Raw genomic sequence first — 14,660 nt, 5'->3', positions numbered from 1 at the left:
GTCCTCAAACGACCACCAGACTCTCAATTTCTTCTGTCTCCTAATCCCTACTAAGACAGGTTTAGTTCTGGTTGTAGCTCCACATGACGCATTGGACTCTTTTTTGCTCAGGTGAGTTTATAACAGGGGTCAGCAAACTTCTTCTGTTCAGGCCAGAGAATAAGTAGTTCAGGCTTTGAGAGTCATATAGTTGCTGTTATAACTATTCAACTCAGTCATTTTGGTGGGAAAGCAGCCAGAGACAACATATAAACAGATGGATGTGGCTGTGTGTTTCAATAAAACTTTGTTTACAAAAAGAGAGAGTGGGGTGACTCAACCATAAATTGGATTTGGCCCCGGGTCAGCTTTGGCCATGAGCCGTCATTAGCTGACCCTGTTTTATGGCCCCTGGTCTCATGAAGGAGAGACAAAAGTGATTAATTCCGGGAATGCTGGTTGTCTTACTGCCATCTCACTTGTCTCAGTCTCTTAGATTGCCTACTGGTAAAAAGCTGAGGTTATAAAACTCCCATCTACCTCCTCAAACACTGACATGTCCGTGGCTGACAGTAGACAGTCAATAAAAGCTGCCCGAATGAAAAAAAAAATAATACATGCAAACATTTAAGTTTGATCATAAAGGTCACTAGAAACTAATCCTCTCCCCCCGCCCCCCAAAAAAATCAAGATGATTTCAAGTTTATCCTATGAAGGAAACAGTTTCCTGAAGGCTCAGAGACAGCCCACTCCTTGGTGAGGCAGCCTCCTGTGCCAAGCCACCAAGGATCAGCTCCTGAAATGAATTTCTCAAAGGGTAGAGTACAATGTGTTCTTTTTAAATTGCAATATTTTAATTAAGCCACTTTAATCCCCTTGTGGGCACAATATATTAAAGAAGAAAGGGAGGAGAAGGGAAAAGAAGATTGGGTTGGGGGGGAGGGAAGAGAAAGTCTAAATTTAAACCAAAAAGATGTCTTTGCAATGAATTTTCATACCCAGTGTATTCCTTCAATAAATATTTATTTTAATTAACATTTTAAAAATTGGAAATGTATTTCATTCACATGGCCAGACATTTCAAGTGAAGGTAAAATAATGCAAGAGAAGCCTTCCTTTCATCTGAGACCCTCTGTAAAACCCTATGTATTCTTCCAGAAGCATTCACAGAGTTGACAAGCCTATAAAAAAAATCCTTAATAATAAATAAAATATTTTTAAAAGGTGGGGAGACACCTGGGTGGCTCAGTCGGTTAAGTGTCTGCCTTTGGCTCAGGTCATGATCCTGGGGTCTTGGGATCGAGCCCCGTGTCAGGCTCCCTGCTCAGCAGAGAGTCTGCTTCCCCCTCTCCATGCCTTTCCCCTATCCCTCTCTCTTTTTCTCTCAAAAAGAAGGTTCCTTAATAGATGCGTATAGTTCAGGATCTTGCTTATTTCAGTTCATTCCACATCTTGGAAATGAAAAATGACCATTTTACTATTTTCCATTTATCCTCTTAGGAAGTTCTTTATAGATGCAATGTTAATGCCAGGGATCCTTGGGATTACCTTGGGCCCACCTAGAGGTAATCTCTGGGTCTCCCCAACTCAAAGTCCTTAATTTAATCACCTCTATGAAGTGTCTTTGTCTTGGGAGATAATATATTTGCAATATCTGGAGGCAAGGACATGAACATCATTGGGGGGCTATTCTTCTGCCTGCCATACCTAGTTACTCAAGAATACCTAACTCCTTGAATGGTGTTGGGTTGTTCGGTAAGAAAAAGCTATTTTTCTTTCTTTCATTCTTTCCTTCTTTCTTTCTTTCGAGTTGGTGGAAATTTGTTTCAGTCTATAAACTACAAGCGAATTGTCATTATCTATGTATTTATTTATTTTTATCATTATTTATTTTGTTGCTCAAACTGTTCCAAATTTGGCCATGGGTTGTTCCTTCAGGTGAGCTCCTGTATATTTTTTACATATCCCTATCTCTTTTCAAGCACATCTTTTTTTTTTTTTTCTGGTACCACAAATTGTTCCAAGCTCATTTGCATTTTCTATGCTCAAGTCTTGTAATCTACCATTATTCCCATGTAACACTGTTTTCTTTAACCGGGGACACCAAAATCTGGAAACTAAATGCACTCATTGTTATTGGGGTCTTCTCAACATAGAGAATTAGGATGAAACCACACATATATATTTATACCTATATCTTTCTATCTGTACTTATTTATATTTAAAAAATCATGAGTCCCTAGCAATACTTCTGATTCCAACCCAAAATAACCACAAGGCTTATTCCAGTATTTCTGCATTCCTTATTTGTAACTTCTTTCTCCAACAGCGAGAAATCCTACTCTCATTATCTACACTTATTCAGTCCTCGTATAAACATAAAGTAGCTACAGAATTGCTAACATATCCCCATGAGAAACAGATTTACTAACTAGAGTAAAGTAATTGTGAGCAGCTCCTTTTGTCTTTAGCTTTATCAAATCCAGCCAGCATCACTGTTTTCCGAAGTTGTGCAGATGGATTTTTTTCTTTCCCTTCCTCTTCAATGTTTTTCATTTTAAAACAGGTTTATTTGTTATGGCTTGTATTCCAACTTTGACTTCTCCTACATCTTGTTTTTATTTATTTGCTTATATTTTGAGGTGTGCATAACATATCCTGATTAGAAGATCCAAGCCTGTACAAAAAAGGCATACTCAAGGACGTGTCACTTGTTGCTGTCCATTACCACGTTACCAATATCCCTTCTTTCCACCACTTTCCCACCCACCATCTTAAGAGAATGGATCTCATTTATCTTTTTCTAATTCATTTGCACAACTAAGGAGATCTTGGGTGTTCTTTATATCCTTACTTTCTTATACAAAGTAGCATAGTATGGCTACTCTTTTACTCTTTGCTTTTTTCTCTTAACAGCATATCCTGTGAATCAGTTCTTACGCATCTTCTTCATTCTTTTAGACAGCTTTATAGTACTCCATTTTGTAGATCTGTCATAGCTTATTCAATCACTATTCTATGGAGAGGCCATTAGGTTGTACTCCCCCCCCCCCTTTTTTTAACAATTATAAACCTTGCTATAATAAATAAACTTGTACATAAGCATTTTTTGCATCATTAAGGTATATCTTCAGAAATAGGATTGCTGAACCAAAAGTCAACAGATATGTTGTTAGGTATTGCCAAATTTCTCTCCCAAAGGGTTAATTTTGTTTAATATTCTGTATGACAAAATGGAAAGCATGCACAAAGAGCATTTTTGCTGCATGCCAAGTATAATGGCTGCCTTGTAGAAAAGCCTTTGTGCAAATATTTAAATTGTGAGCTAAACTATACATTTTTTTCTCATAAAACACCAGTTTTTATTTAAAAAAAAAAAAACCCAACTGACATACCAAAAATGGTTACTTAGACTTGGGAATTTGGCAGGTATTTTCACAAGCACTAAGAAAGTGAGCTTAAGGGAGAAAATTACAGTATTTGTTGCCAATAATGAAATCCAAGGTTTCAAGCAAAAATTAGAATTTTTTAAAGCTTGTACCCATCACTGTATGTTTTCCAAAACTTAAAGATTTTTGGATGAGATTTGTGGTGATATTTACTGATGTGATTTTTGATATTGTATAATGAAATATATCTTTGGAAGAGCTACATGACTCAGTGAACCAACATATTCTAAATGATCAATTTATGTTATGAAATCATGCATACGTAAGAGATCCACTCAAAAAGCAAGATAGACCTAAGGATGTAATTTCAGATTCCACATTGCAAATAACCTTTAAGAAGTTCTCATTTATCAAGTTCTGGTGTAATACCAAAGAAGAATATCCACAATTATCTGCAAAAGCTGTTAAATGACTTCTCCTTTTTCCAAGTACATTTTTGTGTGAAGTCAGATTTTCTTCATATACTTCAACCAAGCCTAGATATCACAACAGACTACATGAAGAAGCAGCTATGAGAATTTTCTTCTAAATCAGATATTAAAGACTTGTAAAACTGTATCATTCTTATCATTTAAACATTTTTTAAATAGTTTTATCCAAGAAAATATTTTACTTATATTAACATGTAATGGTTTTATTATTGTTATTTTTGCTTTCTTTTTTTTTTTAAATTCGGCTAACACATATATAACACAGAATACACCATTTGAACAATTTTCAAGCACACAATTTTGTGATACTAATGACATCACTCCAAACAGAAACTCTGTGCCCATTAAGCTATGACTTCCCATTCTCCTCCTCCCTTAGTCCTAGCTAACTGGTGCCCTCTTGCTTTTCCTCACTATGAATTTGCCTTTTCTAGATATGCCATACAATAGAATTATGTAATTTTTTTTCTTTTACTTGACATGCTTTCCAGGTTCATCCCTGTCATAGCACGTATCAAACTTCATTCCTTTTTAGGGCTGAATAATATTCCATTGTAAGTACATAAGACATCTGTTTATCCATTCCCTTATTGATGGACATTTGGGTCATTTTCACCTTTTGGCTATTGCAAAAAATGCAAAAATGCTGCAATGAGCATTGGTTTACAAGTATCTGTTTGAATCCCTGATTTCAATTCTTTGGTGTATATATACCCAGGAGTAGAATTATTGGATCATATGGTAATTCTATGGTTAGCTCTTTGATGAATTATTCACAATGAGTTACTTATGAATGAGAATACAAACATTTAAAAAATTTCCACTTTAATGTCTACTATAGTAAGCATTGATAGGTATAATCCACACAAACAAAAGGTACTTGGGGTCCTCAATAATTTTTGCTGGTGTAAAGGTTCCTGAGATGAAAAATTGTTCGGCCAGAGAAGTACATCATCTGGGCAGCTGAAGCCCAGGTATGTCAATTCTTGACACCCAGAGGAGAACCCAAAGTAGCAATAGAACTTTGTTGACTCAGTCTCTCCAGCTTTTATTTTCCTATCAGTTTTGTGTTTTGTTTTGTTTTCTTTCATTTGTGTGTTTTGTTTATGGCTGAGAAGTTATTACCCAATGGTGGAAGCAATGATTGGGAATTTGATTTTATAGTCTAGTCATTTAATGATCTCTGTAAATTAATTAATAAATTATATTTTTATAAATAAAAATATAAAATTATATTTTTTGTTATGTAAAGAGATGATAGAGAATTTGGTTGATTAGGCTTGTTTGTCTATTTGTTTATTTCAAGCTCAAACAATTTTGCACCCACCAAGAAGGAAAACAGCTCTTCAATATCTAGACCAATGAATGTTTGTCTTTCTTTCTTTTCTTTCTTCTTCTTTCTTTCTTTCTCTCTCTTTCTTTCTTTCTTTCTTTCTTTCTTTCTTCTCTTCTTTCTCTCTCTCTCTCTCTTTCTTTCTTTCTTTCTTTCTATTGATTTTATTTATTTGAGAGAGAGAGAGAGAGATAGCACGAGCAGGGGAGAGGTAGAAGCAGACTCCATGCTCAACATGGAGCCTGATGTGGAGCTCGATCCCAGGACCCCAAGATCATGACCTGAGCCAAAGGCAAATGCTTAACTGACTGAGCCATGCAGATGCCCCAGTGTTTGTGTTTCTATGCATGTTATGTCTCAACGTGGCAAAAACTACAGACTTGAAGTTCTAAGCTTACTTTGTGTCTATATGTTGATGTGTCCATTGTTCAGACTTTTAACTCCTGTAAGTGTGATATATTTTTACCTTGAGACAGTCTTTATAAATTACATTATCAATTATTTTAAAGAATCTCTGTTCTGATTGACTTAAAGAGAAAAGTAAGTGCTTATATAAATCAAATACTCTTAAAATTTTAATATGAGAGGATTGAATTTCTAATTCTTTAAACGTGCTACACTAAGAAAAAAATCCTGAAAGAAACTAATTCAAAGATATTTTAAGAAACCAAGTTCATATAATTAAGGTAAACATTTGGCAAATAAAACTAATTTAATATGTATGGTTTAATAGGACAGTTATGCCCTCTTTGATCTTCCAGTGTTGATAATAAAAGCATACATTTCATTCTATTTGGGTGTATTTTTTGTATGGTTATACAGGTTACTGATTAAATAAACTAACAATACTCTTATAAAATGTGAATTTGTGTTCAACAAAATTGAATTATGATTTTCATAATTTTATTTCAAGAAAAATTGTTCTGTAGCATGTTGGCATAAAGATGACTTCCAAGATTCCTAGGTAGCTTAAAACCCTGAGCGGTATTAAATTGAGTTAATGAATGGATAGTCATTGAATAGCTAGATAATTCCTAAAATAAGATAAAATGCTGAAACATATAATGAATTATATGCTCTAGAGGGACTATATCTATGGGTCATGTTAGTGTGCATATTTATTTTTGCTACCTTAAGAACATATAAAAGAGAAATGCATGGCTACATAAAAGTTTTTCATTCATGAGCTTTTCTAGCTTGCTGTCATGCTGGCATATGGCAAAGTTCTCAATTATCACCACATACCCACTTTTCTCTATGAATGAGAAGTTAGTTGCTTTTTATTAAAAGTTATAATATGTGTAGTTGCACCTACACTTAGGAGCAATAGTGACAGAGAAATCCAATTGCATAAATACTTTGATTTTTCAAAGAAAAAGAGTAGTTTATCCTAAAGAATCAATCCTCAGTTTGTTGGTCTCCAGATCATTCTACTCTTCAGACTTGTTGAGGACCCCAAAGGGCTTCTGCATATGTGGGTATAACTATCAATATCATATTAGCAATTAAAACTGAGAATTTTAAGGATACTGGTCTATTATTTAATTTGAGGAGGGTAGTAATGAACAAATTGCATGTTTACATAAATGACATCTCAGAATTATAAAACATTTTGTTTTGATCTCCTAAGATCTATTATAATGCGAAGTGTCAACTTCTTCCAGAATATGAAAGAAGATAATGAAACGAAAAATTCAGAATGTGAATTCTATTTAGCTTTGCTAATAATACCTGAATCTTAAAAGAAGTTATGAAATATGTTAAAATCATAGCAAATTTCACTCTGTTTTGATGCGTTTGCTTACCTGGTTTATTGAGAATGCCTTTGTTTACTATGTGAATGGTGAAATTTTTTTCATTTTCTATGTAAATCACCTAGAGAGAAAAGATTTTGCATCTTACTGGAATAATTTTCTGTTTTATGTGGACTTTATTATGTTTTTGATTATTTAAAGAGAAAAAAAGAACAAATTTTCCTTTTTATGAAAGTAAGGTTCTTTCTAATTGCAGTGTCATCCATGTATATTTTTTAAAATATTTATTGTCACTTTGATTAAGTAGGAAATCAAATAATATTTCTCAGACATCTATGAGCCTATTTTAATCAGTCGTCTAAACTCCTCTGACAACTTTTGTAAATTGTGCCTCCTCAAAATGAGATCCTAAATGTAGAAAAAAATCAAAACTGTCAGGATGTTTTCTACACTTAAAGCCATCTTTGAGATTTTCCAGAGAACCCTTAGAAAAACTCACAATTTTTTTTTTTTTTTTTTTTTTTACTTTATAAAAAGAAAAGTCCTACAAATAATTAGGTTTGTTTGATATGTGACTATGGTGAGAGTTTTTTGGGAAGAACTGTCAGCAGAGACACTCAGCCTGCCCTGGGTTAAATTGGTATAAATAAAATGATATTTTATTTAATAAATACTTTAAAAAGTGTATGCTTTGTGGGACATCCCTGGAAATATGTCAGTGTTCTGGATTCCTATAATATGTTTTGGCCCCAGTGAAAACACTGATCAAAACTCTTAAGAAATAGTTTCTTTCAAGTTTTCCTATATTTATTAGTGTCCTGGAGATGCTTTGCCTAATATATGAAGGCCACAGCAGTATGGGGTTATCAGTCATAAATAGGTATTATTTGAAATACTTAGTCAAACTTTATTTCTTTAATTTGAATCTAGAGGCTTCTAGGCCATTGGTTCTCAGTCAGAAATGTACATCATTGAATATTACCCATGGAATATGGTAAATGAATGGCAATGTAAATGCTCATTTATATTTTTTATAAAAATAAGATCCAGATTTACTGACACTCTTTACTTGATATTTTTGGTGCACTCTTGGTAAATTGTGTATATTATGTCTCAGGATTACTATATGCTCTATCTCAAGATTCTTTTCCTTTACAAAATTATATTCATACATTTTGATAAACCAAATGCAGTATTCACTGGTTTCTTTGGAAAGAAGCTTAGCTTAGAGATGGTTGTCTAAATTTTTTAAATGATTTTATTATCTTTGTTTTGCTTATCATGAGATCTTCTTCATTTCAAAATTATCAGTGATAAATTAACCACAGCCATTCTGAATCTTTGTTATCTACAAACAGTTTTTGTTTTAAGCTAATCTCATCTCTGAGGTGATGCTATGAGGGAAGGGTCAGACTTATGTCTTGAACAAAGGCCAGTCTCAGAGTCTCATTGAAAAGGACTTTACCAGGTCCTTCAATTGATGGACATTTCAAATAACAGACTCTTAGGTGCAGACTTAAGAAGTGACATCCCTTAGATAACTTTCAGACTGTATCAGTGATCCGAGTCAAGGTTTACAAAACTCTTTTCAGTTCCCAAGATCCAGTAGAACAAGAATTAACTATCAGACTAAATAAACCAAAAAGGGAAATTTTATTATGGTTATCTGGAATACTGCTCATTTAAAAAAAATTATCTTCCAGATCTATAAGAAAGCCATTTCTCTTTCCTTTTACACTTCTATAACACAATTTAGTAAATTCTGCTTTTGTAAACAGAAACAGATTTTAAGTGGGGCACCTGGGTGGCTCAGTGGTTGAGTGTCTGCCTTTGGCTTTCCTCGTGATCCCAGGGTCCAGAGATTGAGTCCTGTATTGAGTCCCTGCAGGGAGCCTGCTTCTCCCTCTGCCTATGTCTCTTCCTCTCTCTGTGTTTCTTGTGAATAAATGAATAAAATCTATTAAAAAAAAATAAACAGATTTTAAGTGATATCTGATTCTCACTGGGTCCCCAGAACTCAGAAACACTAAAGAATCTCCTCACTTTTCATGGCAATACAGTTATTTGAATAGTTTGCAGCCTTCCTTTTTACCAGGATATAATTGCACACATTGATTATGCAATATGGGCCTTATCTGAAGGGTCATTTAGTCAGATATGCCCACCACTTTGTTTTAGCTGTACTTACAGAACTCCAAAACTCAGGAAAGCTAGCCTGGCTCCTGGCTGGCAGGCTCCCAAGCCTTTCAGGTGGTTAGGAAGGGCACTTCTAGCAGACCAGGAACTATAGGATATTTAGGGAACTTAAGAAGAGAAGAATTCACCTAAATTCATAGGTATAGCAGTAAAATTCAGTGGAGACCATTTCTTAGAACTGGTTTCCTAGTCTCAAAATAATAAGTAGTAGAGGCTTTTAAATCCATCTGAGATTTCTTTTGAAAATTCTCAGACAGAAGTTAATTTTATGACATTAGCAGTTGTTCAATACTATATAGCTCAAGATTTACAAAGCAAACTTAAGGAAGCCTATATGTTTATGAATATCCTTGCTGCATTTACGTAAACAATCAAGCCAATCAAGCCAAACTTAATTGAAATCAATCTTGGTATACCTGGATGGCTCAGTTGGATAAGCAACACTCTTGGTTTCAGCTCAGGTCATGATCTCAGGGTCATGAATCAAGCCCCATGTCAGGCTTCACACTCAATGTGGAGTCTGCTTGAGATTCTCTCTCCTTCTGTCCCTCCCCCTGCTTTCATGTGCTCTCAGTCTCAAAATAAATTTAAGAAGAAAAAAGAAAAATAAATCAATTTCATTTTGTGGTCAAGAACAATCTTTCCTTGAGATTCTATAATCATGAGAAATGAAGAGAGACTATCAGAAAAAAATTGTGACAGGGGAATCCCTGGGTGGCTCATCAGTTTAGTGCCTGCCTTTGGCCCAGGGTGTGATCCTGAGGTTCTGGGATCGAGTCCCACATCGGGCTCCCTGCATGGAGCCTGCTTCTCCCTCTGCCTGTGTCTCTGCCTCTCTCTCTATCTCATGAATAAATAAATATTTTTTTTAAAAAAGAAAAATTGTGACAGACTTTGAAATGTACCAAAGAGGGGCACCTGGGTGTCCCAGTCAGTTTAGCATCTGACTCTTGGTTTCAGCTCAGGTTGTGATCTGAGGGTTGTGAGATTGAGCCCCAAGTTGGGCTCCACACTCAGCAGGATCTGCTTAGGATGGGACTTTCTCTCCCTTTTCCTCTGTGCACCTCTCCCTCACCCCTACTCATGTGTACTCTCTCTCTTTCTCCCAAATAAGTAAATAAATCTGAAAGGAAGAAAGGAAGGAAAGAAGGGAGGGAGGGAGGGAGGGAAGGAGGGAGGGAGGGAGGGAAGGAGGGAGGGAGAGAGAGAGAGAGAAAGAGAGAGAGAGAAAGAAAAAGAAAGAAAGAAAGGAAAAAGAAAGAAAGAAGAAAGAGAAAGAAAGAAAGAAAGAAAGAAAGAAAGAAGAAAGAAAGAAAGAAAGAAAGAAAGAAAGAGAAAAAAAGAAAAAGAGTACCAAAAAAAAATTGCTGGCAGTATTCATTGGCAAACTATGTGTCATCCAGAGCATACCATTTTGGCTTATCTGATTCTATGAAATTTAAACCTTTCATCGTCTTAGATTCTATTTTTACAATTCTGTTATCTTTTAAAATAATAACAAGACAAATAATTATTGTCTATAAACATGCAAATTCATTCTATCTGATGGAGGAACAGGTGATCCCTTCCCCACCACTAGTATGGAAAAAACAGTTTTGTAAGTATCTGTGCGTTCATTTCATGGACTACGTTTGTCTCTGCTCTTGGAATTCTCCTTTGAGGCAGTTGTAACATCTTGCAGATTTCCTTATTAGTTAATTAAATATCTGACATATATTTATATATGACATATATATATTTATATGACAGTCATGGTTTTATCTTTAAAAAAATTATCTGTTAACGTTAAATTCTTTACTTTGTTCTTGTGCTGTAAATGATTATATTTATTATTTATACATGATTGGAAAAGAGTTAAATTGTCCACAGTCAGCTGGCTGATGTAATAATGTTAGTTTAGTAGACACACTCAATGTTAACATTTATTAATTTTGAATCTACAGGAAGTTGCTTTCTGTGTTGGAACTAATAATTGTATTTTAGGCATCAAACATTCTTGCAGGTGCTTGAAAAACTCTTAAGCCCTATGTACTGTGCTTGTGGGGTAAAATAACTGAATAGTCACTCAATAAACGTCTGTTAAATAAATGAATGAGTAAATTGAAAATAATATCCACCATTTCAGTGGCACTTCTTAAGTGCCATGCACTCATTTATATCCTAGAAATAAGGAATAGAACATGAGAAGCAGATAGGTGGAGGGATTTGTTGGATATTAGTATTGTTCTTACCATTGATAGGTGAGGAACAGGCTGAGGTTGCATACTCGGCTTGCCTGGAACTCCCCAGTCCTGAGTGCCCAAGCGATATTCGAACCCGTTTCTGACCTCGGAGTCTGCCTTTCCATTACTCAAAATATGGTAGTAGGTCTGAGGCCTGCTCTCCTAAGGCAGTCGCACCCAGATGACTCAAACCTTCCCCTTTTGGATCTTCAACCCTCCAGCACCACCATCATCATACCTGGCTGAGGAGACATCTGACTAGAAAGCACTGCGCTCACGGGTATTGGATTTCAGTTATGTGAGCCACGCTTACAACCCTGGCCCTGCCAGAAGCTATGTGTTCTCGAACAAGTTACTCAATCCCTCTGTTAAAATAAAATAATAATAATAATAATCTAACCCTAAGAGTTGTTGTGAAGGAAAATGAGATAATGCATGTAATGGGCTTGGCATATTTCCTAGCACAGAGTAAGTGCTCAGTAAGTGGTAGTCATGGAAACATCTGCCCCAGATTCCTGCTCCTCTGTGACCTCATCTATCCTCTGAACCACTGCAGTCTGAGCGGCAGGACTGGGATAGGAAGGAGGAATTGATGGTGGGAAGGCACATTTTGCATAAGCATTTACATATTTTAAAGACTCTTTATTTCACAATGGAAAAAGTCTTTTGAAGCAAGGTTGTACAATCTAGTGACAATTTTAAACAAATTCAAATTGGAAAGGTACAAGAGAGACCACAAAGGAAACAGGAGGAGTCCAGCCTGGATGGGTCTAAATCCCAGAGGCCCTGAGCCAACCAGGCTCCAAATCCAGCTTTAACTGCTCCTTGTGCAGAGAGCATGAGTCCTTCCCCAGCCTCCGCAGTAACTGGGAAGTGGGAGAAGCAGACATCATAGGGCATTCAAGGACCAGACCTACCCTAAGCCAAATATTCAAGTCTGGGTCCCAGTCTCTTCCCGAGGAAATTATTTCTCAGCAGATGGAGCAAAACAAGTACAACTTGTGTTAGTGAAAAATGAGCCTGTCTCTAGTGTGGACAAAGTCCCAAAGTAAGGCTCAGCAAAAGCAGTCACTGTGACTCCCATTGTTTTTGTCAGCCCCTGTGGTTTTAGCTGCTGTGTCCTGCAACCAGGGGGGCTCTGGGTAAATGCTGACATCCCAGGATGGCAAACCAGGAACAGATTGGGGAACAGGGGGTCTTAATCATTGCTGAGTTAGTAGGACTATGATCAGTGTTCTCTGAGGGCTGGCCTTGTGGGTTATTTTTTTTTCATGTATTTATTCATAGAGACACACAGAAAGAGACAGAGACAGGCTGAGGGACAAGCAGGCTCCCTGCAGGGGAGCCAAAGGCAGACATTCAACCACTGAGCCACCTAGACATCCCCCGCCTTGTGGTTCTTGATAATTGCATCTTAGAAGAGTTTGAGACTGCTCAGGGAGGGTTTGTGGTGGTGGTGGTGGTGGTGGGGAGATGTCATCCTACAGGGACCAGAAGGGGCCTATTGATCACAACCTCCAGTGAAGTCCCCCAGACATACAAATCCCACACCTGCAGTTGAGACTTGCCCTGGCAGATGCAGTGTGGCCTAAAGGAGGAGCTTGGGCTTTGTGTGCTACCAGCAAAACCCTGGGCTCAAACCCAGCTCAGTCACTGCCCAGCAGGAGGACTTAATTTTAAGTTTCAGTGATCTCTTGTCTCTTCTGTACATGCAATCTCTGTATTCCAATTGGATTCCCCCATAAGTGCTCTCCCATTAAAAAGAACAAGCTCTCACTCAACACCCTCCTTCTCCTCCAACGGACACCCTCCGTCTCTCCGCCCTGGCAAAACTAAGGATCTGGAAACCTGGCTGCTTTTGTTAACATCTCATTCTCAGTCACCCCAGATCTGGTTCTTTCCTCCACCCAGACAATGCACACAAAGGCTAGTAATGATCTGCAAGTTGCTAAACACAGCAGACAGTTTTCCATTCTCATCTCATGTAATCTCTGAGTAGCATTTCATACTTTAGAGACTCCCTTGGATGTCTCAAGTCAGTTGACCTCTCAGCCTAGTCCTCCAGTTGGTCCTGATGGTGCACCCTAGCTCAGGATTGGGACTATCCTTTAATAAGCTGCAGCAGCCAGAATTAATCTGGATCCATACACATCTCCTCCTCTCCTGCCCTCTACATCTAACCCACCAACAGGTACTCCTGAGCTTATCTGCTAAATAGGTCCTAAGTGTGTCCATTTCCTTCCATCTTCCTGCTATCATTCTGAGCCAACATCATATTTCACCTGGTCAACAGTATTGACCTTTTCATCAGTCTTCCCCGCACATCCTTTCCCCCAAGTGGCTATTGAATATTTGAAAAATAAAAGCCTAATGAAATGTTCTATAGTGTAAATCTGATCCCCTCCCCACATACTAACACAAGTAAATGCATGTAAACACATGCACACTCACCCTTTTAAAAGTTCATCAATGATTTTCCATTGCTCTTAGAATCCAGATTCAAATACTTAGTAAATTATTTATTTTGGCTTTTAAGATTCAGCGAGAACTGGCCCCAGTTGGGCTACCACATTGTCCAAATTCAGAGGCTACCATTCACATCAGCCTTCTGGATGAAGACTACCCTTGAAGTTGTGCAGTACTCAGCCTACACAGCTGTACACCAGGCCCTGGGTCCTGACCTACCTCCCCAGCCTCATTCTAGTTTCTTAAATATGTCTGGCTCACTCTAGCCAACAGAATTTGAACATGTTCTATTTGGGACCCTCTCCCCACCACCAATTCTTTCCCTTGGTTAGTTTCTAATTCAAAGTCTCTTCTTCAGCACAGCCTTTGGTATAGATTAGGATCCTGGAAGAAACCGGAACACTCCAAGAGGGTGATGAAAGGGAGTTTAATGAGGGGACTAGTTGCAGAGTGAGGGCACATAAGCGTCACAAGAGTGATGATTACTGTTATGTGACTCTCTCCCCAGTGGCAGTGGGCAAAGTACAACTATTGCAAGCACATAACCCCCTCCTCCAGGATTAGTACATTTCCTTACTGCTTCTCACCACACCTCTTTCCTCAACTAAAAAAAGTTCCCAAAGGTCAATCAGAATCATTGTCCCAGTTGCCCAAAAGCACATACAAAAAGACCTCTTACTAACTTTGCCATGCATCCTTTGCCATTTATAAATGTGCAGTTAGGAAAGTATGAAGTCGTCATTTCCAGTCATGTTCTTTTAATTTGTGGCGGGGATAAAGGGGATGGTCTTCCATTACCCCAATGCTTTTGCTCCTTCCTAACTGATTAT

This window comes from Canis lupus, chromosome 8, assembly GCF_003254725.2.
Source record: "Canis lupus dingo isolate Sandy chromosome 8, ASM325472v2, whole genome shotgun sequence".
NCBI lineage: Eukaryota > Metazoa > Chordata > Mammalia > Carnivora > Canidae > Canis > Canis lupus.
This window is presented reverse-complemented; position numbering follows the sequence as displayed.